This window comes from Nyctereutes procyonoides, unplaced genomic scaffold (assembly GCF_905146905.1).
Source record: "Nyctereutes procyonoides isolate TBG_1078 unplaced genomic scaffold, NYPRO_anot_genome, whole genome shotgun sequence".
NCBI lineage: Eukaryota > Metazoa > Chordata > Mammalia > Carnivora > Canidae > Nyctereutes > Nyctereutes procyonoides.
This window is the reverse complement of record NW_026575148.1, coordinates 5,483,467-5,509,952: the sequence shown is the minus strand read 5'-3', so window position 1 is coordinate 5,509,952 and position 26,486 is coordinate 5,483,467. Positions and strand designations below refer to the sequence as shown.

The 26,486-nt window shown below is 37.9% G+C and overlaps 1 protein-coding gene across 3 annotated transcripts in view; it reads left to right on the top strand.

Moving 5' to 3' along the window:
- FAM172A (family with sequence similarity 172 member A) overlaps window positions 1-26,486 on the top strand; it is a 420,789-nt gene that overhangs the window by 302,981 nt on the left and 91,322 nt on the right. The window lies entirely within an intron of this gene.

Sequence of the window (26,486 nt, the reverse complement as noted above, 5' to 3'; positions counted from 1 at the left end):
GAACCTAAGGTCGGATCTTCTCCCATTTCCTCACCTTTTTCCACTTAAGGCCTAGGACTGGATGCTTGAGCTGGGGACATGATGGAGTGACAAATATGCTCAGATCCTGGGTCTCTGATGGGAGAGGGGCCAGGTGTAGGACCATGGAAGGAAGCATGGTCAATGGGGAATGGCAGGTCAGGCCCATTCTGAGACCTGTCTGTAGGGGGGTGGGGGCGGGGGGAAGATGAAACACATAGGTTGAGCGACTACAATCTGGCAAAAGCAAGGGGGGTGGGGGAGTGGGATAGAAGCGGACAGTAAGCTGAGGGACTTTAGAAGAAATTTAGGTAGGGATGCTTAGGTTTTTTAGGGCACAGGAACTGAAGATGTGCAAAGGAAAGGTTATTGGCAGTGCTTGTGACCACAGTGATAGCAGTGAGGGGACAGTTCATGAAGTGAGGGGTAGTCCCAGCAATCCCTGGCATCATAGATGTTCAGCAGATATTTCTCAAGCCCAAAGGGGTTGCTTCCTCCATTATCTGTGGAGGAAAGGGGTGAGATCCCAGAGTTCCCAGGAGCTGTTGGTAAATGCCTGGGTTCCCTTGGGGGAGAGATGGAGACGGGCCCCAGAGATCCCAGAGCCTTAGCAGTGCAGAGCCCAGGAGGGAGCCTTGTACCACGGAGGGCCGTGCAAGCAGGGGCCGGGGTGGGGGACCCGCGGGAGCCCCGGAGGTCAGCCACGCGGCCCCGCCTGCACCGCCGCCTCTGCCGCGGGCCGGCTCCAGGGCCTCGAGAGCCGTCCGTGCCTGCCGGACTCCGCGCTCGGGGCGGGCGGGGTGGCCTTGGCCCGCGGCCCTGGGGCTCCCCGCACCGAGGTCTGGCTGAGCGCCCAGGCGGCTCCCGGCGCGTTGGCTGTGCGGCGGGGCCGCGGCGGAGGCCGTCGGGCCGCGGGGACCGGGAGAGGAAAGGCCCCGGGCCCCGCAGCCGGCCTCGCCAGCGCGCGGAAGCTGCGGCCGTGCCGGGAGGGAGGCGCGAGGCGGGAGGCCCCAGGAACCTTCTGGGCGTGTGCAGAATGGAGCGGAGGCGGGCCAGCCCGAGAGGCGCGTGCGGGCAGCGCGGAGACACTCTTCCGCGGTGCGGGAGCCCGAGCCCACGCGCGCAGGGCCGCCCCCGCTGCAGGAGGGGTGCTGCGAGCCTGGTTCTCCAAGCCAGCGGGGTGGGTGGTGGCCAGACACCGACCTCTGCCCCCCCCACCCCGGCCTCGGGGCTGCAGGCTGGCTCCCCCCACTCCCGAGAGCCCTACTTTATGCCCATGTACTCTCTGCTCCCTTCCCTGTGGCGGGGACCCTCCTCCCCTCCTCTGCGCCCCAGCCACCGCCCAGGGCCACCCCAGACTTTCAAACTGGGGGTCCCACCCTTCCGGGGAGGGCTGACCTGGCAAGACGGTCCCGAGGTTCAGCTCAGCACTGCTAACACCAGGAGCTCATTCGCGGCCTGAAGTAGTCAAGGATACCTAAGGGATGGGGTGCGAGTTCAGGAAATTTGGGGGAAGGAAGTTGAAGTTCTTACTGCGTTGTTTTTACCTAGCATTGGTTTTAAGGTACATTACAAGACATATGGGTTTCAGATGTTTTGTTTCCGTCTCTTTTTTATTAATGGGAAATGAATTGCGTATTATTCCTTGTGGTTATCAGAAAACAGGGTTTTTTTTTTATAAACACGATATTGAATGAAAAACTCAAGTCACAGAAGAGTCTTTCAGTATACTATTTTTTGTCAAAAACAAGCAGAACTTTATGCAAATATACACACAGTTTCCAGGATAATAGTAACCCTCTAGGGGAAGGTTTGAGGTTGGGATAGGACAAGAGTACATAAAACCCAGAGTTTGCTTGGTCCCCCCTTTCTTGAAAGATGAATTTTTTTTCCTAATTCTCTTCTCTCTTAGAGTGCTCGGTGTCAGGTAGAGGTCTGTTCTCCACCTTATGGGATCCCACTGGTTTAGCTCCCGTCCTGCCACAGTCATTGCATTTGGGATCCCTTAGTTACTGAGGTTGGCAGGCTGCACAGTGCTAGCTCAGCCCCAGCTCTAGTTTATTTCCCTGATTTTCGGCTCCTTTTGGTTTATTACCTGGGGATTTCCCTTACTTCCTTTGGAACTCAGATATGCTTCTTAGAGAATATCCACAGTGGCTGAGTCAACATTCCCTGGTAGCTTGTGTGGTGATTCATCTTCTTCTTTTTTTTTTTTTTTTTTTTTTGGATTCATCTTACTTAGCCTTTCCAGGCTCATCCACAAAATTGTTTTTTTCTACTTTTACATTGGTAAATTTTGGTCATCTACGAAGCAAACCATTAGTTTTTCTGTGTCTGTACCTCTGCTGTGGTACCCCCTGCATATAATATTTATTGCTTTATAATTCTGTCACTAAATATTATATCTCAGTTTATATATTCTATTAATTACTAATATTGTCAATCTTTTCTTTCTCTACATTCTTTTCTTAACCAGTTCTTATAAGAATTTATATATAGGTATTTACAAAGAATAAGTCTTTATAAATTTTTTTTATCTTATTTACTGCTGTTTTTATTTTCTAACTGATAACTTTTAGCTTGTATTTTTATTAATTGTTTTTCTCTAGTTTTCTATGGTTTCTTCCAATGCATATTTTTCCTTCTTGTCAGTGTTTGAAGATAAAACACTGACAATATACATAGATTTGTGAAAATGGAGACAAACTTCACTTAGCTTTAAATGTAACAGGTGACTAATCACTCACGCTTGGACTATCCCACTAAAAGTCACATAGCACCAGTCCCATTTCTCCCTTTTCCCAGACAACCCTACTGGACAGTGTTAAAAGGGAGATGCCCCCCCCCCCCGAGGGCCAGGTAGTATTTAATGGCAAGATTAACAGTTGTGGTTATGTCAACATTCAACAGCTCCTAAAAGCTGTGAGGAAGAGCTGACCCAGGCTGCTCCTCTAATTCTGCAGCCCTTGCATATTTGGAGAAATGGTAATGGGCTCTCAATCTGAGGGGGCAACTCCAGGGTCTGCGTCAGCACCTGCCCAGCTGCATCCTCACAGCTGCCACACCTCTGCCTAGGCAAACGCTACTCTGTGTCATTGATCAGCCCTCACATCATTTTTCCATCACTGGTCCTCTTGACTATGAAGAAAGAAAAGGCTGGGCCTTGGGGCAGCTTTGATATTTAGAGAATTTTGTTTTTTTCAAAGATCTAAGATTATAAGTAGAAACCTCAATAATAAAATCCCCCAAAACTGAAAAGGAACTGCCCTTCAAGTTGGGAGCAAACCAATAGTAGGGTGTCTGGGCTGAGCAGGGTCAAATGTACAGAGCTCAAGTAACATAAAATCAAGTAAGATATACCATGTCACTACCAAAAGTCTCAGTGGCAGCATTAGTGAGAACAATTTCAGTGGAGTAGGTGATCAAGGCAAATGTCAAACAACAGTGCAGAGTCTTCATATTTGCCAGATTTCCCCCTAACCTCAATTGAAAACACAAATTCCAGCCACTCAATAAGCTCTTCCTATCATTCTGAAATATTCTTTATCAGATGTTTCCTTTATCTCGCGTTTCCTTGAGACAAGGCTAGTATTCTTGGATGATGCTGAACTTTAGAGTACAGGCGAAGTAGTGTGTTTGTACATATGTTTACACGTGGTGATGATAGCTCTCATCACATTCTCAGAGGAGACATGATTTTTTTGTACATCTGTAGTTTCAGAACTTTAGAAATTCAGCCACTTATTTTCACGAGTTTTGCCTTGACACAGTAACTGGTCCAACAGGTAATTCCTGGTTTTCATTGGATCTATATTTTCTGGATATTTCTAGCTCAGTATAGAATAGAGGACCTGAATCACTTCTTATAAAAGTCTTTCACATTCAGAGCAAATGTTGTATTAATTATTGCCTTTATTGTTCTTACACTTTTATCACTCCTTGACCTTTTGATCAATTCCTATCATAAAGAACAATTTCTCTTGTTCCTAGAATCTTTCCTATCTGTTGTCTAAGAAAACTTGAAATGTTAGAATATGCTCCCTTATTCCAAAACATTATCTTGCTCTTGAAATAGTATCTAAATATTTCCTATAATTTCACATTTTTGAAATATACATACCGTGCATCTTTGTTTCTTATACTAAAACTGTGTCATGGGATTTATTTTTCAGTGTAGCCAGTTTTGTTTATAGCTTTCTTCTAGAAATTGTCCTGCTTACTAAACAATATTCGTTTGCTTGGAAGAATCTATTCATGATGAATTTTTTAGGGCACGAAATTGTATTGTGTAAAACAGTGTTTTGGAAGTGAACACTACAATGCCATTCCAATAAAATCCTAGTGGAGTATGAGAGTATTACGTGACAAAGTGATGGTAAACTGAAAGAATCAAACTTAGGAAAATAAAATTTTGAAGAAGAGAGGTAGGGTGGTCTTCACCTACCAACTGTTATGAAACCCTAAGAATTTAAACAGTATGGTGGTGCTTATGGACCAAAAAAACCAGAAACGAGTATTTGGCTGTTCCATTTTGTGGGAATGTGAATTAGCGCAATCTTCAAGAAGGGTTATTGGGTAGTTCATATGGGAAGTTTTTAAAATGTGAAGTTTTCTTTGGCTAATCATTTCAACTGTAATGAATTTTTATAAGAAAATAACTGCGTGTGTGTGCAAAAATGTAGCAATAAGGATGGTCGTGACAGCATTTTTTTTTAAACAACAAAATGTTAGAAACAACCTCAATGTTCAACAAAGGGATAAGTACATAAAAAGGAACACCATATATGGTAAAAATTTTGTTACAGAGCTACAGTTTTGGCAAAGGTCAGAATAGATTACTGAGTGAGGCAAAAAGAGTTTATTAAGCTTTATGATACTTCTTATTTTTTAAGGAAAAATGTATATTACATATACAACTCTATATAAATATTGGTGATTTTTATAAAATTGTTTTGCTATGTATATTATACAGTAAAAATATAAAAAAAGTCTAAGGGAAGGTGCTACAAAATCTAGGGTTCCTAAAAATATTCATTCTGCTAGTCTTCTTTTATCTCTAAAATGGTTAAGTTTTCATTATAAAGCAGTATTTTGGAATAATAAATTTGACCTTTTCATTTTTTGTCAGATGTGTAGTTTCTTTAAAAAGAAAGGCAGTTCTCTAAACGGAGGAACATTGGGATATATCAGTCAGAGAGACATTGCTAAAAATTAGGGTTTTTTTTTTAAATCAAATGCCCATTAATGTTAAAGAGCTGTAGTGTAGCTCAGTGAGTGAAGACACCTGCCATATGTCTGTTTTCCTGTGCAACATGGTAATTTACAATTACAATTAGTGTGTTTATATACCTCAGTGGTGTTAACCCATATTTAGAGTATAATATAAGCCCAAATCATTTTCATGTTTCTGAATGTTTACTTTTCAATTTTAAAAGCCATTTGAAAATATCGAAACCCTGATTTTATCACAGTAGAATCCTCCCTACTTATCATATTTACAGAAACCAAACAAATATAAATGAGATCTATAGATTTCTAGGTTTGAAGGCAGGGGCAGTTCCTGTGATTATAACCCCAACCAGTTGAAAGATGAACTGTCATGAAGTGAATCTACCCCAGGACCCAGTAAAATCCTTAAAACAAGCATTAGTATTAGCATGGTTACACCAGTGAAGAGAAACATTACAAGAAGCTCCTGAAGAGACTGTATGGTTTACCTACAAGGCTACCTTCAGAAAAGAGTGCAGTGTATCAGTCTGTTGGGCTGCCGCCCTGCCACCTCATTTTTAGCTAGGAACCATGCTGTGAATTCTGCAAAGGGCAAAATAAGCTACTTTGGCATTGAACTTGGGCTTCTTAGGTTCTCATCCCCCAGTTTTCAACAAAAGAAGTACAAACCAACTTCACTTATTACAGTTGACTCTTCTGCTGGCTGCCTGCCAAAGACTAGGGTTGGAAAAGGAAGAATTGAGGCCTTCCTGAGAAATCACTACATTTTGGATTCAATATTCGCTTCTAAATCTGTACAACAGATGTAATCTGTTATATCACATCTTGTCTAAAAGAGTAACTGCATTGTTTAATAATTAGTCGTCTTCTTCCTTCCAGGATGTGTGGTGTACACCTTCTTCTAGATCTGGGTGCAATGGCTAGGGCAGCGTAGAAGATGCATTAGGTGATTTATTATCTTAGAATGGTTGATGATGTTCCTAGAACAACTGTAAAGCTTTGATTACTATTGACTGAGTAGTGGGAAAATCTTAATATATACCTTTTCACTGAAAGAGAATTTGTTTCAATATACCATCTATTAGTTTGCCAGGGTTGCCATAACAAGGTCCCCACCTTGGGGAGCTTACAGAACAGAAATTTATTTTTCCATGGTTCTGGAAACTAGAAGGCTGAGATCAATGTGGGCAAGATTGGTTCCTTTTGAGGGCTGTGAGGGAAGGTTCTGTATCAGGCTTGTAGATGGCTGTCCTCTCTCTGTGTCTTCACATTATCTTCCTTGTGTACATATCTGTGTCCAAATTTCCTCTTCTTACAAAGACAACAATCACTGGATTACCCTAATGAGGTCATTAGACCTCATTTTAACTTAATTATCTCTGTAAATATCTCCAAATAAGGTCACATTCTAGGGTAGTTTGGGTAGGATTTCAATGTCTGAATTTTTATGGGGAAACAATTCAGCTCATAGCACCAGCCCAATTAAAATTTCAGCTGGATTTAATTATTCATTAATTATCTTCATTCAGAAAATATTAATTGAATACCCTATATAACAGGTAATGTCCTGGGTGCTAAGATGCAGTAGTGACCAAAGAACAGGTCCATCCTGACCCTCAAGGAGCTTAAAAGTATGGTTAGTCATTGACATTAAACAAATAAAATGTGATTATAACTAGTAATAAATAGTATGAGATGTCAGGTGGAGAGTCTTAATTTAGATTGATGTTTATAGTCCTTTTATAATATAAATATTACTTCTTATAACATCAATATTAAATATTCTAAACCAGAGGGACCTATGTGCAGAGGAAGTGTGGTCCTATAATAGCCAAGGCATAGTTTGGGGCACAGGCATTTTTAGGGTAAAAACCCAGCTCAATCACCTATGGTCTCTGTTACTCTGAATGGGTTACTTCTTTCAGCCCCAGTTTCTCATCTGTAAAATATGTCTAGCAATCGATAGGGTGAGAGAGTTGATAAAAGCATAAAATTAAGTAGTATAGAAAGAAATCTCTAGGACTTCTCTTATGCAGTAGGCACTCAATAATTTTTCTCTCTAGGGACACCAAGGTGGTTCAGTCGGTTAAGCATCCGATTCCTGATTTCAACTTAGTTCATGATCTCAGAGTTGTGAGATCAAGCCCCACGTCAGGCTCCAGCTCCAACTGGGCATGGACCCTGCTTAAAATTCTCTTTCCCTCTGCCCCTCCCTCCCTCTCTAAAAAATAATAATAATAATTTTTCTCTCCATTGTGCTTCCACTGCCTTGTCTGTGGTTTATTTACATCTCATAAATCATTCCTTTGCATCCCCGGGAACTTTCACATAGTAGGCCTCAGTGATTAATAGCCAAAACTGAATAAATAAGAAAACACAAAAAGTAGAGGCAATAGTCTCGATTGCCAAAAACCTTACTATCTGATATTGGGAAATGACTTTTGAAATTCATAATAATTGGGAAAAAAATAAAGTCCATTTCCTCAGCTGTCAAATGACAACTAGGTAAACAGATGATAGGAATTTGGCTTGAAGAATATAAAGACTTTTTGAAACCCCATACAGTGTAAAGTAATTGAAAGGAATAGCCTCTGAAGTTGTTTCAAGCCTGTAATAATTGTATGAATCTCCATGAATAAGAACAAAACAGTGCACCACAGCCCGAATATAGGGCCTATGAGGAGACAGAGTATAGGAATGGACAGAGTAGGATGGCACTGACCACCTTCCCACTGTGATTCCCATTTAACCTTTCCTTTCTGATGTGCTCTGGCTCCAGTTGTCTCTCCCAAATGGAGAGCAATCCTACCTGTATTCATACTCTAAGATATCCACACCCTTTCGCTTTTGGGGCCAAAATCTATCGTATTCATTTGCTAGGGCTGCTGTAACGAAATACCACAGATTGAGTGGCTTAAGGAACAGAAAGGTGTTGTCTCACAGTTCTGGAGACTCAAAGTCCAAGGTCCAGGTGTGAGCAGGGTTGCTTCTTTCTGAGGGCTGTGAGGAAGAATCTGTTTCAGATCTCTCTTCTTGGCTTGTACGTGGCCATCTTCTCTTTGTTGTCTTTCCATAATGTCTTCCCTCTTGCACGTCTCTGAGTCCTGATTTCCTGTTTCTATAAGGACAGTGGTCATATTGGATTAGGAGCCCCCCAATAATGTCATTTAATTTAATTGCCTCCATAAAGGCTCTGTCTCCAAATAAGGTCACATTCTGGGGTCCTGGGGGTCAAAACTTCAAAATATATATTTCATTGGGACATATTTCAATCCATAACACCACCACTCCTGATACAGAGAAATTCTAAGTGTGGGTTGTGGGGAACATATAGGAAGGCAAAGAGACTTGGCTATCTTTTCCTATAAAGGAGTTGAATAAGAGGTGGTGTGTTGGAAAGGAAAGCATTAGCCATAGAGTCAAGCAGTCCCAGATCTGCATCCTGTCTCTAGGATATTATACTATTCACTTAGATAGTATCAGTGCTCTAGGGTTCCCCCTCAGCAACATTTCAGGAAAAATAACATTTCTTTCATCCCAGCTAGTAACTCTATGGGCTGAAGAATTACAGTAGCTACTTATTTTTATCTTTTAGGAACAGAACACTTGGACTCTCATCAGTGAGTTTGAAAGGTATTATCTTAGGAAGAAAATTTTGGATATTTTTTGCTTCCAGTGCTGGTTGTCTTTAAAAAAAGAAAAAAAGGAAAGGAGAAAGGGAGGGACGGAGAGATGGAGAAACAAAGAAAATTTTGGATATTTTGATAAAGATATGATTCTTACTTTCTCCAGAAAAAAAAATTTTTTTAAAGTTTTTTTTTTTAATTTTTATTTATTTACGATAGTCACACAGAGAGAGAGAGGCAGAGACACAGGCAGAGGGAGAAGCAGGCTCCATGCACCGGGAGCCCGACGTGGGATTCGATCCCGGGTCTCCAGGATCGCGCCCTGAGCCAAAGGCAGGCGCTAAACCACTGCGCCACCCAGGGATCCCCTCTCCAGAAAAATTGATATGTGAACCTATTGAGAAAGCCCTGTCACTTTCTGCTAAGCATTGTCAGCCTCTAATTCCATCAAGCTAATGTAACAGGACAGTCAAGTGACTTGCCTTTAATTTGTTATGATTGTGTTATATTTATGAAAAGCAGACCTAAAACAGCTGATAGCAAGTATTTAGACACTGATTGTTGCTAAATCTAAGTAGACATGGAGTAAGTTTTTTCAGTACATGAGGTGTAAATCATTCTCTCTGTAAATAATAAGTCATTAAGTACATGCAAATACAATCGATTATTACCCCATATCACACATATTTTTATGGCACTTGTCTGATTGTAAATATGTATTACCTTTGAGATTTAAACTAAAGAGAAGAAGTGGAAAAAGGCTTACCATTCAGGGATTTATTGTGTTCTGTTCTCTCCTGAAGAGGCAATCATAGCAACACCATAGGTAGGAAAGAATATTTTGCTGTTTCTGTGTCACATCATTAAAGTAGTTAATCTAAAGCCATAAATTTTTGTCTTCTGGGCCAAGAAATTTTAAGTAAAATACTAACAAAAATGTTATGCTTTTAAATGAGAAGTGAAAGAATCTTTATCCTTTTTATTTGAGTTTCCAGAAATGGCACACTCCATAAAAAATTGTATCATTTTTATTTTTAAACTGAGTTTCTTGCATTAGTCAGTAAACAATTTATTTGGTGAACATTCTCTGTGCACATATATACACCATGTGAACATTTAGGAAACAGAAGGTACTTGAATTTGTGAGATTTAAATATTTTCTCACAGTTGATCCAGTGATACTGCAGTTGAAATAAAACCACATATAAATGAAATACCACTTTCTACTAAAAAGCAAGTATAGATTTTCTATCATTGTCTTAATGAGGACAGTAATGATTCCATGTATTCAGTGGAATATCTTACAAGTCTTTAGCATGTTTATCTCCATATACATTCTAAGACACACCCAGAAAACTCCACCTGTCCTAATCACAAATATGCATATACATTTAATTACATTATCTAACCATGTATTTTTATATTCTTGCAAATGTTATTAAATTTTGAAAGTACAGAGCAATGATTTCATTTCTCACTGTTCTAAAAACATGTGCATGTATATGCTAATATTCATATAAATACATTTCATAAAATATGAACCGTGTAGGTCAAAGGTAATGCATGAGAACACAATGAGCAAAAGGATAACAGCAGGGTAGCAGCTTTTGGCCATCTCTGAGACATCCTTGCTGTGACGCCCAAGTCCACTCCTGCTCTCCCTCCAGGTTCCACACTGTCACATTCTCATAAGCAGTAGCATCATACCTCTATACTTCTGCAATGATTGAGTTTCTACTAAGCACCCGATAAGAGATAAGCACTGAAGATTCAGAAGTAGACAAGGAACATGCAGTCTAGATAGAGGAGAGAAGTGAGAAAACAAGGATCACTACACCAGGTAGTCATTGTTAGAGGAAGGGGTGAAAGGAGATCACAAAGAAAGGAGCACATAACTCGCTGAGGGATATCTAGGAACATTTTAAGAGCCGGGACAACTTGAGCTAGGACTTGAAGGATAAATAGGAGCTGTTAAATGGAAGGTATAAGAAGACAGAGAAGACCAAAAGTTAGGAAGGGAAGGAAAAGTGAAGAGTCTATTTTGACCAGAAACCTAGGCTGTGAGTAGTTACTACAATTGAGAGTTAAATGCAGTGGTTAAAATCCTGGCAGCCAGAGCAAGTAATTTACATAGTTCTCAGTACATGAAGCCAATTACATGAATCTTCCAGAATGTATTAGGGAAAATATTTTATTTTTATTTTTATTCCAGTATCATTAGCATACAGTGTTCTCTTAGTTTAAGGTGTATTGATATAATGCTACCAATTCTATACATTACTCAATGCTTATCATAAGTATTATTTTTTTAAGGTTTTATTTATTTATTCATGAGAGACACAGAAAGAGAAAGAGGCAGAGACACAGGCAGAGGGAGAAGCAGGCTCCATGCAGGGAGCCCAATGTGGGACTCAATCCCGGATCCCGGGGTCAGGACCTGAGCCCAAGACAGACACTCAACGGCTGAGCCACCCAGGCATCCCGATAAGTCTACTCTTAATCTCCTCCACCTACTTCACCGGTCCCCCCAGTCACCACCCCTCTGGTAACCAACAGTTTGTTCTCAGTAGTTTATGAATCCTTTTTTTGGGGGGAGGGGTGGAATCTGTTTTTTGGTTTGTCTCTCTTTTCCTTTGTTTATTTGTTTTGTTTCTTAAATTACACATCTGAGTGAAATCATACAGTATTTTTCTTTCTCTGGCTTATTTAGCTTAGTATTATACTCTAGTTCCATCCACATTGTTGCAAATGGCAAGATTTCACTCTTTTTGATGGCTGAGTAATATTCCTATGTATGTATATAGGAATATAATAGATATATAGATATATAGATATACACCACATCTTCTTTATCCATTCATCGGTTGATGAACATTTGGACTTTTTCCATAATTTGGCTATTGTTTATAATTCTGCTATAAACATCAGGTGCATGTGCCCCTTTGAATCAGTATTCTTGTATCTTTTGGGTGAATACCTAGTAGTGCAACTTGCTAGGGTATGGGGTAGTTCTATTTTCCACTTTTCAAGGAAACTTCATACTGTTCTCCAGAGTGCCTGTGCCAGTTCACATTCCCACCAACAGTACAAGAGGGTTCCCCAGTCTCCACGTCCTTACCAACATCTCTTGTTTCCTGTGTTGTTATATTTAGCCATTCTGACAAATGTGAGGTGGTATCTCATTGTAGTTTTGGTTTTTATTTCCCTGATGATGAGTGATGTTGAGCATCTTGTCATCTGTATATCTCTTTGGAAAAATGTCTGTCATGTTATCTATGAATGGTGGAAGTTTGACTTCTTCTTTACTGATTTGGATGCCTTTTATTTCTTTTTGTCATGTGATTACTGAGGCTAGAACTTCTAATACTATTTTAGATAACAGTGGTGAGAATAGACATTCCTGTCATGTTCCTGACCATTGAGGAAAAAACTCTTGAGGATATTAGCTGTGAGTCTTTCATATATGCCCTTTATGTTGAGGTGTATTCCCTCTATCCCAACTTTGTTGAGAGTTTTTATCAAGAATGGTTACTGTACTTATTCAAATACTTTTCCTGCATCTGTTGAGAGGATCATATGGTTCCTTATCCTTTCTTTTATTAATGTGGTGCATGACAATTGATTTGTTTCTGGGCTTTCCATACTGTTCTGTTGATCTGTGTGTCTATTTTTTGTGCTAGTACCATCCATCCTGTTTTGATTTCTATAGTGGTATAACCCGGAATATGGAATTGTGATACCTCCTGTCTTAATTTTTTGTTCAGGATTTCTTTGCTATTTGAGGTCTTTTGTGGTTCCTGATAAATTTTGGGATTGTTTGTTCTAGTTCTGTGAAGAGTGCTGTTGGTATTTTGGTAAGGAATGCCTTAAATTTGTAGACTGCTTTGGGTACTATGGACATTTTAACAATATCTGTTCTTCCAATCCATGAGCATGGAATATCTTTTCAAGGTAAGTATATTCTTAACATTAAATTTAAAGATGTATATATCATTCTTAAGGAGACAGTGAACAACACAACAGACCATTTCTTTATAGTATTTTTGTTGATGTTGTTAGTTAAAACAAGAAACTATTCTTTGTATGGCTGGTTTTTATGACATATAGCCTAATTCTTAATGTCGAGATCTGAGCTTCTGAAGGCCTTTCCTCTGGGAACTAGAATAATTTGGTACTGACATAAAGCTTATTGATGGTTTGCTATGGCACTGCAGATCAGCAAATCTACAGAAATTAATGGTCAGCAGATCCACTGGCCTATTGTTCAGTTGGAGTCAATTGCCTCCACGAGGCTTTTGATAAAAAGCTGTTTCCTTTCATTTTATTACAATATCATAAACCCTGGGAAGGTTTTGGTTTTTGAAAAAAAAATCAGGCACCAAAGACAAAGTGTTAAATAGTAGCCTAGGTTCCATTGTTCGCAAAAATACATTTGCTTAGGACAGCCAGTTGGCTGTCATGGAACACTGTTACACTCTCCCTGCCTTGATACTGAAGATACAATAGGTGCCTAAGTTTGTGTATCAAAGAATTTATTTAAGACAAATAATCCATCTGTGCTTTATTCTCATATGAAATAAAAATTACTGATATACTCCCATACAGAGTCATTCTTAGAACCTCCAAAAAAATCCTCATAAAAATTACTGGAAAGTACTTAACAAGGCATAAAGAACAATGTAATGCTTCCCAGTGGTCTTGTTTATAAAAAACAAACAAACCTATTGATCTTTAGTTATTATTTAAATCTAATATTGCTTCCATCCTCTATATTGAAATGTTTTCACTTATATAATAATTCTTGCAAAACTACCTAAAATGAGTCCTTCATATCATGTCGAATTTGAAGACTAAATTTTTTTCCCAAATCATGCAAACTGACCAGTTTCAGAGCCATCAATAAACATATGTGTCTTGACATCCATGCTTTGTCTTTAAATACCAAAAGACATTTTTTAGCTTAAGTTATTTCAGCAAATTTTGTTTTGAAGACAAGCCAGAAATCTATTAGGATGCAGCATTGATATGTTTCTTATGAATATATATTACCTCTGAAAATTCCCAAAGTGTGTATGATGAAATAGTTGTTAGATGAATAATTTTGAGAGGTCTGCTTAAGGTAGCAGACTCAAGTTTGGTTCATTCCATTGGGCCATTGCCTTTTCAGACCCTTAACCACCAACAGAGAATAGCCAGAGGTAGATAGCGTAATAACCTAAGTTTTCTAAAAGTTAGCTATGTGGGAGGTGTTTTTTTTTTAAGATTTTATTTATTTATTCATGAGAAACAGAGAGAGAGAGGCAGAGACATAAGCAGAGGGAGAAGCAGGCTCCTTGCAGGAAACCCGATATGGGACTCAATCCTAGGACCCTGGGATCATGACCTGAGCCAAAAGCAGGTGCACAACAGCCAAGCCACCCAGGTACTCCTGTGTGGGAGTTTAATAGGGATATTTAGGAAGTGGAAGATAAGTAAGCATTCTGAGAACACAGATATTTTTATTGCAGTTGTTTATAACTCAACTTGAGGTGGAATGTAAGCTCACACAAATCATAATGGCAGATGACAGTTATTTTCTACTCCATTTTTAAAATGGTTTACATGTTGAAGTGTAAGCAGTATGAAAATTCATTCTAGAAAAGCATTTATTGTCCAATCTTATGGCCTTCTAACCCAAGAGAAATAGCTGCACCTAGCTCTCAATTGTTTATGAGTGGGTTGTTTATTCAGAGAATTATCTACAGTAAAACCATCTTCGGCTTGCTTTCCTTTGCTTCCCAGTACCTTTCTGTGCCACTTTTTCCCCAATACAAAACTCATGTGTTTTAAGCAAATGCAAACTGCTTTTAATTGTGCCTAGAAAAACGTAATCAGGAGAATAAACTCCTCCTCCCCAATGCCTTCCTCTCTTCATAATTTAAAGTATTAGAAAACTGAATATGAATTATTTTGGATTACTTACCCTTTTTAGAGACCTTTCTTGCCCTTAAACACATAGTAACATTTTTAAATGCCACTATTAAAATTTACCATATATTTATTTCACAGATTCAGATGTGTACACATGAATTTAAATATGCACACATGAATATCAGCCTCACATTTTATAGAAGCTGGAAGAAAAGAGAATACAACCAACCCTCTTAAATTACTGTGTTAAATAATAGAGTTTTTTTTTCATTCTAAGGTACATAACTCTAATTCAAACTGCTTACAAACAAAAGTAATTTATTGATTCATGTAAATGGAAAAACCCAGAGGTAGATCTGCTTCTGGTACTACTAGATAGTGGGGCTTAAACTCTGCCATCAAGGCTCTGTCTCCATCTTCTTCTCTACTTTTCTTTGCCTATTGGCCTCATTCTTTCCTTCTGGAAACAGGGCTTTCTTTACCCAGTACCAGGAAGGTAGATAAAAAGCATATGCAGCATCTTCTATTCAGTGTTATCCCAGAGAAAAAGCTCTAGCATCCAAATTAGAATGTCAGTGAAAACTTATTGGCCCTGCCTGGGTACCATGATGGTGCATGAACTAATCACTGAAGCCAGAGAGATTGACTAGTAGGACTGGCTGTGATTGATGAGCCTGGGCTAGCTATGTCTTGAAGGGGCTGGAGTTGAGCATGGCATTGTAATTTTGGGTCCAACGAGGACTGTGTGAGTAGAAGAGGAGTGCTTCCCCAAAGAAGGGCTTTGGATATGTCCATCATAGTCGTCCTTGTGTCAGTTTCACTAGTGTCTTGGAAAATGTAATATACAAGCCACAGTCAGATGCTTATATTATCTGATACAGAGAGAAGAGGAAATGTAGGATAACTAAATACAGAAAGATCCTACATTTTAAATGCTTGAACTGATCCACCAGCAGATTGCTTTCCCATTGTGATCTTGGATAGATCTAAATGTTCACACAGTGCCTTGGGTCATTATACCACGTTTACCGACTACTGTATGCAGCCTGTGGCCCAGTAGGTGGAGGGCCTAGTTGCAGAAGTATTCATTCCAGCTAGTACCGTCAGGTCCTGGACGGTCCCCACTCATTTACTCACCTATATCCTAAAATAGTGTAGCAATGTCTATACCACAGAACAACAGTTGGTTTGTTTGGGGGTTTTTTTAAGATTTTTATTTATGAGATAGAATGTGTGGATGTGTACCCTTGGGAGAGGGGCAGAGGGGGAAGGAGAAGAAGAGGGAAAGAATCCCAAGCTGACTCCGCACTGAGCACAGAGCGGTATGCAGGGCTCAGTCTGAGGATCCTGATATCATGACCTGAGCCCAAACCAAGAGTCACCTTAACTGACTGAGCCACTCAGATGCCCTGCCACAGAACAGTTTGAACATTTGCATATACACAGACTTAGACTTGTTCTTCATATTCATCCTACTTTAGCTATTGCTACAATCAAACTAATCTTTTCAAGGAAGAGCTTCTGATGTTTTAGAGTTATTTTCCCCAGTATTTAATTTCTCTCTTGGTTATACTTTATATGGTATCTATCTTTTAACACATAATAAAAGACTATAATACTCTGTTTTATAGAAATTGTTTGAGATTAGCAGGGTCCTACATACTTACGGCAAAATTGTTCCTTAACTCTCACAGATAAATATATTATGCCCTATTTTTTAAATTACGGTGAAAAATAAAAAATCTAAGACCTATTTTGTTACTCATAAATTCTTTTTATATCCAATTGAAATAATATGAGTTCTTAACAATCCCTTTGCTCTTGTTCTTTTTCCTAGTTCTGGTTTTCTATTTATTTCCGTAATTATTTTATTGTGTGTCAACTTCTTGTCATCTGCCTTAAATCCTTGGTAGAAAAAAGTAAGAATATTAATTAATCAATAAATCACCCAAGCAAACCCAAATTACCAATATATCAGTCGCTCTTTCTCCACTTCTGTCCTCAGAGAAGATAGAAAATATACGGTCAATGTCCTCTCAATGCTTTCTATACAATAAAATTTATTTAATATTACCTACTGACTAGGTTTCAAAATTAGATTGCTCTCAAGCATATGCAAACATATTCATTATGTATATTGATAGACAAGTCAATTTATTATAAAATACTGTATTTCACTGATCACAAGACATGATTTTAACTACCGAAAGTACAAATATATCTTGCAGTTAGCATCAGAAAGCATTTTGTTATAACTTAATTGGCAGTGTTTTTTCTTTTGAAATGGTATGTGGAATAATGGCATTTTTTAATTTGATGACACATAGTACTCTATCTTTCTTCATTTTCCCAAAGAGTTTTATTTATGTGAAAATTCTATTGATCAACACCTTTTAAGAAGTCTAGATTTGGCTTAAAGATTAAAACTTAGTTTATTTTTATGATGTTAATACTCACTTCCTATTGTGTCTATTTTATAAAATCAAAATTGTGTTAACATACTTCTTAAGTTGGAGCACGCTTAGATTAACAACACCATTCAGCCATCATTTTCACAGTTCTTTTTGCATGTAGAAAAACCACTGGTGTCACTTAGATATTAGCAATTTATTTTTAGGATTTAGATGTAATTTTATATATTTCATTCAAAGTGAAAACAATGTAATACTGAGAGCCTGAATTTCTTATATGTGAAACTTATTTACATTAATCTTGATAATTCAGTTATGACTCTGTTGCCTTAAATCTCTTTGGTATGTTTCTGTTCTGATTTAGTGCCTGGTTTAAAGATTAATGTTACAGGGTAATTTACTGCAGCTTCACAGATGGTATTTGAATCTTTGTAAATGGGCTTTGGAATCTATGCACAATTCCATATAATGTTAGGTTAACATCAGTGTAAATGTTGAACTTAAAATGATTCTAAAAGATCATGATAGAAATTTCATTATTATTTTTTTAAACCATAAATTTTGAAGGGATTTCATGGGCTAAATATTTTTCACTAGCATGGCTAAGATATAATCAGCTCCTTATATTTGAAATCACCAGCCCCTATATGTTGAAAATAAACATAAAAAATAAATTACCGTGTTTTAAGCTATTCTAAAGTTCTAGTCACAGGAGAAGTCACTGTTCTTATTTTTACAGCTTCCTATATGAAATGCTTTATAGAATCCACAAACACACATTGCTTTTAGTGTCTTTCCTTTGATGTCTATAAAAGACCCATTCAAAACTGGAGGTAAGTGCTCCTAATGTGCACCACAGAATTTGGCTGAAGTTATTTCAAGCTATTAGAGATAACCTTTCTCTACATATCTTTTGAGGGAAAAACTGGTACCAACAATACCAGTTAAGCTGTAATTAGTGTAACTAACAACTAATATGAAAGAGCAGACGCGAGGTCATTCTTAAGAATGTAAAGGTATTAGCAGGTTAAGGTTGTAGGGCACCGTATCCTCCAGCTTAATCTGTTGCCCTAGCTGGTGAGATTTGTTGCAGTCATCGGTGCCCTCTAACCCAGAGCTGTTGCTCTCTCATCATTTATTGGTCACATGCCAAGTTCCTCTTTCCTGTCTAGCTAGATGACTTTGGGAATGGCAGATTCATTTTAAAGTTCTTGTTACAAATGCCTGCAGATTTTCAACCTTTAATGTAGATAAAGGTTTACAGATTAATTTGCTCTAATGTTCTTGTCCTACCAGCCTTAGACTATATGAAATTGTCATTTTGCTGCCTTTCAGAAGATGATTTGTTGAGATCATTTAACATGTATTATGAGAGGAACGCTTAAAATCTAACTATTAAATCAAATGTTTTGTAACTGACTCTAATACATACTGAATATTCTACTTTTTATGGGCCACTTCTTCAAATTAATTGCCCACCAGTGGCTTTTGTTTATGTTTACAGTCAACTCAAATGCACTTAAAGGATAAGAATTTAACAGAGGAATGACCTTTTGTTTTCATAAGGTGTAGTTAACCCTCTCTTCTAGTATCTGGCTTTGGATTCTTTCTCATCTCATTACATGATACCAACACATAAACAGGAGGAACTTCAATCATTCTTTTCCTTTTCCCATTAAAGCCATGCCTGTAAGATTTCTGTAGTTTCTTTAGTTTCTTTCTACTTAGAAAAACTAGAAAGTTTTGTGGGGTTCTTTATTTGTTGTTGTTGGGGTTTTTTCTGTTTTTGTTTTTTTTAAGCAGTAGGCAGCAAGACAGCAAGCACTATGCAGAGTCAAAAGGAAATGTTTTTCCTTTCCACTCGTTACTACCTTGGTCTGGAATTATCATTACTATCACATGTAATTATAGATTTTTTAAAACTATAGATTATTTATTATCCATGAAGTAAGCTAGGGAAGTCTCCAGCAATTAAAGTTTTATGGTGGGAGGCATCAAACCACATGACCCCAAAGAAAAGAAAAGAACAGAACATTTAAAATTCAAGTTATCCCAGATCACATGGACATCCAAATACCTAAAGGATGCAAACTTAAAAAATCATAGTTCTCATTTAAGTACTTCAAGAAATAACTAGGATATATTTTTTTCCTCGAGTCCTCCATCTTAGTGTTTTATATACATACTTCTAGTGGTTCACAGATAGACCATTTTTTTTATGTTAGTAGGCATTTTGTTCATTCTAATATATATATATGAGAAAAGGTATGAATAACAAATAATGAAACCCATTTAATGACTGCTTAGGAACTAGGCAAACAGAAAAGGTAAGTTGATGTAAAGAAAATGCCAGGTAATTTCATAGTAACAGTAATCTGTATTTAGGGCAAAATGCATAAAAGTATTATACAAATGAATAAAATTAGGAAAACAATGTTCTCTCTCAATATGAAATTCTTATACTTTTTTCTTCTAGTTAAGAACTCACAAGATACTTGTATCCATTTCTACATGCTATTTTTTTAAGGTTTTATTTATTTATTCATGAGAGACAGACAGAGAGAGAGAGAGAAAGAGAAAGAACCAGAGACACAGGCAGAGGGAGAAGCAGACTCAATGCAGGGAGCCCGACGTGGGACTCCATCCCGGGTCTCCAGGATCAGGCCCTGGGCTGAAGGCGGCGCTAAAACGCTGAGCCACCCGGGCTGCCCTCTACATGCTATCTATTGGTGGTCATTTCTTTAATTTATGTATATGTATGTGTGTACCTGGTAGTTTCATCTTTTGTTTCTAAAACAAACCAGCTTCTCTCGACTTGAGTCTCAGACTAGATGATATCTGAGGTTCCTGCCAGGCAGGGTTATCAGTGGTCAGATGATAAGTTCCTCGCGGTTGAGAACCACATGTGCATAAACTCCATCTGATTGTAGTTAGCGTAATGAGGATCCCAAATCATCATTAATACGTGTGTTTTTATGGACTGAGTCATGTTCTAATCACAAATTTGGGAATGTTTTTGTTTATCCCAGTGCTTGCCCCAAACTAACAACTTTATTTTTTTTTTCCAAACTAATGATTGTGATTATCGTATCAGTAATTTAAAACTGTTTAGGAATAAAAAACAGACTGGTGCTACTTAAAATTCACACAGACACCAATCTTTTTTCATGCTAGGATTTCCCAAGCAATGACACCAAGGACAGTATTAGAGAGTCTTATTTTTTCCCTCTTCTGTACTATCTTACGATTAACTATGAGAGGAGGACATCAAAGCTGAACTGACTTCAAAGCCCGTAACACTTAGAGTTCCCAGCTAGTACTGTAACCAGCCTCTTCACCCGATCGCAGTTCATCTTACAGAGAGAGCTGCCACACTAGGTTCTAGCCCCTGCTTCCCGCCTTCTCCTTTTCCAAACCTATCAAATTAAAAACGGCTCTTTAAACCAATCTCAAAGTTAAGCCAGTACAGGGATTTGGCCTATTAGCTTGATTTCAAAATTTTACCATTACAAAATAGAACCATATTTATTGTTTATGTATTCATTCATTCACTCATTCGACATTTACCAAAAGTATGCCTTTTACCACAGGGTCTTAGACTCTCTTCACATTATATTCTTCACTATATTTGTTTCAGATATCTAATATCCACATGTAGGTAAGATTGTGTATACACCTTCCACTTTAGTTAGGCATCACAAAATGAAAAATTAAAAGATGAGTCTGGTCACTGGCCCTGTAAATCACTGAAGTTAAAAGAAATCTAAAACATCGGCTGTCCATCAAAATGCCTGAACTGTAATTTTTGGAAACACATGTTTTCTCTTATAAGAGAAATAAGGCTTCATGGATATGTAGTTTCCCAATTATGTGAAAATTAATAAATATTAACTTTAATGTTTGAGCTTATCCCATACTCTTAATCAAGTAGTTAGTAAAATATTGCATAGGCCAGTTTCTTAAGAACTGTAGAACTAGGGACATCTGGGTGGCTCAGCAATAGAACATCTTCCTTTGGCTCAGGGCATGATCCTGGAGCCCCAGGATCGAGTCCCACATTGGGCTCCCTGCATGGAGCCTGCTTCTCCCTCTGCCTGTGTCTCTGCCTCTCTCTCTCTCTCTCTCTCTCTCTCTCTCTCATGAATAAATAAATAAAATCTTTTAAAAAAATAATGGTACAACAGCATCAGCTAAAGATTTTTTATGGAGGGGAGAGGAAGAGGGAGAAGGAGAGAGAGAATCTCAAGCAGACTCTTGGCTGAGCATAGAGACTGATGCAGGGCTGGATCTCATGACCCTGAGATCATGACCTGAGCTGAAATCAAGAGTCAGATGTTTAACTGACTCAGCCATCCAGGCACCCCATCAGTTTTTCTCTTACTAGTCACAGCTCTTGAAATCTAGTAGGTAGCATCCAGATCTTCAAGTTATGGCTCCAAAGGAACCCAGAAGTTTTAATGATTTAGCTCTTCTCAACCCCACATTATAAATGATGTTCTGAGTACTTTATGACAAAGGCTTTGATGGTGGATTATGGAAATTCACTAGGCTCAGTATAATGATTGTGTTGTGTCAGACATGGAATGGGCTGCATTATAAACTAGTGAGCTTTCTGTCTTTTGAAGCATTCAGGTAAAGGCTCCATGACCACTTTTCATAAATTTGATGGAAAGACTTCATACCTTCAGTAGAGATTAGATAAAATAATCTTTAATGTCTGTTGCAATCCTAAGGATCTATGTTTTAAAATTAAAGAATGTGAGGGAATGAAATTGAAATACAAGTGATGGCAACAGGGATCCCTGGGTGGCGCAGCGGTTTGGCGCCTGCCTTTGGCCCAGGGCACGATCCTGAAGACCTGGGATCGAAACCCACATCGGGCTCCCGGTGCATGGAGCCTGCTTCTCCCTCTACCTGTGTCTCTGCCTCTCTCTCTCTCTCTCTCTCTCTCTCTCTGTGACTATCATAAATAAATTTTTAAAAAAATTAAAAAAAACAAGTGATGGCAACAGCATGTGGCTGTTGACTGCAGTCTAGTAATTAGATGGATTTTATAAAGAAAGATTCATAAATCGATGTATTAAAAAGACTTGAAAGGGAAAAGGCATGAGGGTCTGAGTAGGTAAAGTTAAATAATAAAGTAATGCACTTCTCTTCTAGTGTTGAAAGTTATGGGAGAAAGGAACCTACTCTAAAATGCTCAGAAAAGTGAGCATAGGAAAAATGAGAAAGGGAGCTTCTCTAAATAGTGGGAACCGAAATGGATTTTTAGGGTGCTAGAAATAGAAGCCAAGGATTTTATATCTGCCTTACTTAAAGGAAGAGAACAAAACAAGTAGGAAAGTTAGAGGTTAAAATTTTACTTTATTTTAGATAGATAGTAGATGGACTTCTTGACAAGTTACTTTTGACTTAGGAAGGATATTTAATAAGCAGTTTCTGCAAGGTTAGAATGTGGCCACAGCAACTTGTGACCAAGATGGCCTTTACACACTTAAGAACAAGATCCAGAAGTCATACTAAGATATAGTGAAAAAGTGCATTGAAGGTTTAAAAGTAGAAACAGAAGGAATATGTTGATTGAAAGTGGCAGAGATCTGACCTATATGAAATTTATTGGTTGATAGTTCCCCCCAATTCTGCTTTGAAGAGCATAATAATTGCAGGGGACGGGGATCCCTGAGTGGCGCAGCGGTTTGGCGCCTGTCTTTGGCCCAGGGCGCGATCCTGGAGACCCAGGATCAAGTCCCACGTCGGGCTCCCGGTGCATGGAGCCTGCTTCTCCCTCTGCCTGTGTCTCTGCCTCTCTCTCTCTCTGTGTGACTATCATAAATAAATAAAATAATAATAATAATAATAATAATAATTGCAGGGGACTAAAAAATGTGAGTAGAGAATGATGAGAGTCGCAAACCAGTATGTGGCTTGGGGCCAGTTATTGAACTTCTCTGAATTTCTCATCGTTTTAATGCTAGTTAGGTAGATAATTTTCATAGCTTTAAGACTGTCTTCTAAGAGGCTTAATTCAGACCAAATTAAATACACGCTTCATAGCCTAAGAGTTCAAACACACCAGACACTCCACCCTGTAGATAACTCAGGATAATTTTATGAAGATTCCAACATTTTGAGGTGTATAAAAATTATGGACAAATCTCCTGTGTGGGCAAATGAGATGTGAGGATACCAGCGATGCTGGAGAAATTAAGTAGTGCTGAGAAAATGAAGGCAGACTCCCTCCATTTGAGATTAAAGAAATGATTGGATGTGTGAAAGAGACATCCGAGACAGAACCAGCAGTGTTGCCTCAAGAGCAGAGACTAGGCATTTATTTATATCAGAAGTGAATCTGTGGGTTTCATTTATTAGCAATAAAGTGATAGGGAAATCCCATTAACACATAGATGTTTTCTAGGGAAGAGGGAAAAGGTACTACCAAAGAGCCTTTAGAGAGATGAGAAGAAGCTAGAAAATATAAGATCTATGGAGATGAAAAATAAGGAAAAATAATTTGAAGAGCCATTTAAACCTAAAATCATTAACATGCTAAGGTAGTTTTACTCCCCAGAAGTGAAATGTTTACCTCTTGTTATTAAAATAATTAAGCACTTTCCAAAAATGTTAACTCTCTCACTTCCTGGGAATAGGTTATGTATATACTAGGACCACACAACTAACTGGGAATTGCAGTTGCAAATTTTAAAGAGTCTACTTGAATATGCAATTAAATTATGACTTGAGTGCCTTGGTATAATTTTTTTTCCCCAAAGCTCTGGTATTCTGGATTTTGTGACTATCCATACAAATACTTCTTACCACTATTCTGAGCCATGTTACATCTTCTATTTTGAAATAAGAATATGAATTACATTTGATTCTTGAACAATATGTGTGTGAACTGCATGGATGCACATATATGTGGGGTTTTTTTCTAGTCAAAACAGTACAGTACTGAAATGTATTTTCTTTTCCTTACAACTTTCTTAGTAAATGTTTTCCTTTTCCTAGCTTACTATATTGTAAGAATACATTTGACATACAAAATATGTGTCAATACTGTTTATGTTATCAATAAGACTTCCAGTCAATAGTAGGCTATTATTAAGTTTTGGGGAAGTCAAAAGTTATATGCAGATTTACAACTGTGCCAGGGAATGGCACCCCGAGGCCCCATGTTGTTCCAGGGTCAGTTATATATTGAAGTGCTCATTTATAGCAACATTAGTATTATTTGACACTTAGGATTACTATATTGTAATTTTCTGGTTGGTAACTTCATGCCTATCCTCTTTTAAATGGTATATTCATCTATGAATAAAAATTGTGTTATAAATAACCCATTAATAGAAAGTTAGAAATAAGCATAATTCTCTGAATGTGTTCTCTGTAACAACTTAGACCTTCGGTGCTGATCACTGACATGCTCTCCCCAGTTTTAAGTGCCATTAATTCATTTAGTGCTGCCTTTGGAATGAAGAAAAATTACCAAGGAATTTTTCATATGTGAGTTTCTCTGTGTTTGTGAATTGTTTAGCTTTCTAATTTTTCTATGCGTATGGCCCTTTTGATGATTCCTAAAGCCAATTCTCTTCTTATCAAAAAAAAAAAAAAAAAAGCTCTGTGGCAACAGTCCTGAATCCTCTGGCTGAAGGCCAAGTCACTGGTTGTTTTGCCACACTTAGTTCCACATCGCTGACTTGAGAAGGGAGAAGTGGCACTGCTCTCTGCTGACCTATTGGTCATGACCACTCCTACTTCATTCTCGACATTTTCATACTAATCTACTTCCATGCATAATGTACATGCAGTAAAAGAAGACGTAAAAATCTAGAATCAATTAACCAATGCAGTATCTCCGGATCCATTGGGATTTTTTTTTCCTTAGTGTTATAATTTAAAGCATTTGCTCAGCAGTTACCATCTCATCCTATGTTTCACATGTGAGACATTCAAAAAAAGTCTCCAAAACCTAAATTAAATACGTATATCAAACTATTGCCATAAATAGGCTATATATTTCATTGGTCTAAAGAATATACGTTAGCCTTTATTTAAAAAAAAAACTGCCTCATGAATGGCTGATTGTACTGTGCACACTGAAGCAGAATGTCAGAATCTTCTAAATAAATTGTTATTATGGAATAAGGCGGAACTTCAGCTCTGAATTTATATAATTCATTCCATTGTAGTTTTTTTTTTCATTGAAGAATACATTTCTCTGCCATAAATTGTACTGAGTATGAACAGCGGAGTCATTTGAGGTTCATTGAAAATATAGGAGAACATCATGTTTCCTGTCCTTTTGTTAAACTTGGCATATTGATTTTTTTTTGCACAGCTTGCAGCACAGAAATGTGATATACAGCTATGGCAAGACAAGCTAACCACATGTGAATTTGTTAAGTACTGCTGGATTAGCAGAAATTGTCTGACTGTGCAAATAGCAAGATTTGACTTCTCCAGGAACTCTTTTATGACTTAATCAATTAAAATAACAAGTTTTTATTTTATTGCCCAGAATAAATCATTAGCAAAATTCATTTTCTCCTGATCACTTATTTGTAGGTTGTTTACATTCATTTTGTTTATGTATTTCAAGCAAAATAGTAAATATGTAGAATTTGAGCTGAAAGTTCGAAGTCAAATATAAGAAGATAAAGATGTAACAAATGTTACCTATTGTTTTAATAATGATTCATAAATTTTGTTAGAAATGAGATTCTAGATTTTTATTTAAATTTGCCATTCCTTCTCTTTTTTAATATCTCTTTAGTGTTCATGCTTTTGTTCCCTTTAGGCTCAAAGGCGGCAAGGATTTGGATTTGTCTAATTCGTCTTACTGCATTTAAATATAGAACCATGTAGAAAGGGAGTCTGTGAAGTAGGGCTTATTTGCTCTTCTCCTCACCTTATGAAACCCCCTTCTTAAATGCGTCCATTATACAGTTCACCTTGCCAGACTTCAAAGAGTGGAGATGGAGGGAGGATGAGCAGTACTTCAACAGAGTGGTTAGCCATGGCTTCTCAGAAATGCTAATACATTGTCAGGTTTATAAAGTTCTCTGAGCTCCCTTTGAACCTGGTAAACCATTGTGTGGTTTTCTGTAGAACAAAGCTACAGTCTATCTAAAGCCAGGAAAGAAACGTCCTGAATATCATATATACCTGACCATGTTATCACCTGCCTTTTAGGAAAATACTTTCTGTATAACATGTCACCCTCTCCAAATTTGGATTTCTTATATCAGCATTTACTATCCTTTTTTTTTTTTTTTTTTTTCAGAATTTGCTC